At 32.1% G+C, this 1,148-nt stretch overlaps 1 protein-coding gene across 1 annotated transcript in view; it reads right to left on the minus strand.

Moving 5' to 3' along the window:
• LOC118740542 (protein borderless) overlaps positions 1-1,148 on the minus strand; it is a gene marked incomplete in the record, with an annotated part of 60,933 nt that overhangs the window by 32,087 nt on the left and 27,698 nt on the right.

A 1,148-nucleotide genomic window follows, 5' to 3' on the forward strand; every position in this document is an offset into this window, starting at 1 on the left:
ACATTTCAGATTTTTGCGTGGAAGAGTAGCACATTTCAGATTCTCGCTAGAATAGTAGCGAATTTATACAAAGTTGTACCAGCAGCCGTACAAAAACCGAACATACATGTATGTTATAATTATTTCTCCTCGACTAAGATGAAAGTTTAATGTTATGTATGGAGCTTTTCGATCTTTTATTACAAATAGAATAAACGTTTATTTTGCTCCTACTTGTTTTGGCACATATTCGCGTCTTCCTCAGGGAATCTATTTATAAATACGAGAAACATATATGTACATTAGGGTGGTCCAAAAATGCATGTGAAAAGGTAAAGTCGGAATTTTTATGCTCTCACCGCCTAGGATTGTTCTATACCGAAAATAATATACCCCTATTTTTTATTTTGAAATCAAATAATGTTTAGAGGTCGGTCAAAGTGCCCAAAGTTTTCCACGTATTTTATATGGGGGAAAAACAACTTTTCGTAGAAATGGTATAGAATAGTAAAAAATCAATATTTTTCTACCAGAAAACTCTGTTTATCTGCAGGAGATTCTCATTAATAATAACCAATTGTTTATTTAACCATTTTTTCAATGCAATGGGGCGACCACTAAAAAAATCGTTAGTATTAAAAAGTGGTATTGGGTATTATTATTGAAAGTCTGCTGAAGGGAACCAGAGTTTTCCGATCGAAAAATATTGACTTTCAAAACTTCTATACCATTTCTACGAAAAATTTTATTTTTCCCATATCAAAATACATGGAAAACTGTGAGTGCTTTGAGCGACCTCTAAATATTTTTTGATTTCAAAATAAAAGAATAGGGGTATACTTTTTTCGATATAGAAAAATCCTAGGGGGTGAGAGCATTACAATTCCTACTTTACTGTTTTTGTACCACGCTAATGTACATACATGGCGTATGAGTAACATTCTTTCCTGCTCATTTAATCCAATACAAGTAATTTTTAGCAAAAAAAACCGACTTCAACTCTCATATAAAAAAAAAATATATATATATCTCATGATCCACTGTTCGGATCTTAACCAGATTAGTATGGGACCACCTCTGAGACACTACCTTTCCGATTCAAAAATCGAAATCTGTTGACGTGGTCCAAAGTTATGCGGTAACATACATAAAAAAAAAAAAAAAAAAAA

Source organism: Rhagoletis pomonella, unplaced genomic scaffold (assembly GCF_013731165.1).
Source record: "Rhagoletis pomonella isolate Grant_MI unplaced genomic scaffold, Rhpom_1.0 Rhpom_scaffold_00006, whole genome shotgun sequence".
NCBI classification, from domain to species: domain Eukaryota; kingdom Metazoa; phylum Arthropoda; class Insecta; order Diptera; family Tephritidae; genus Rhagoletis; species Rhagoletis pomonella.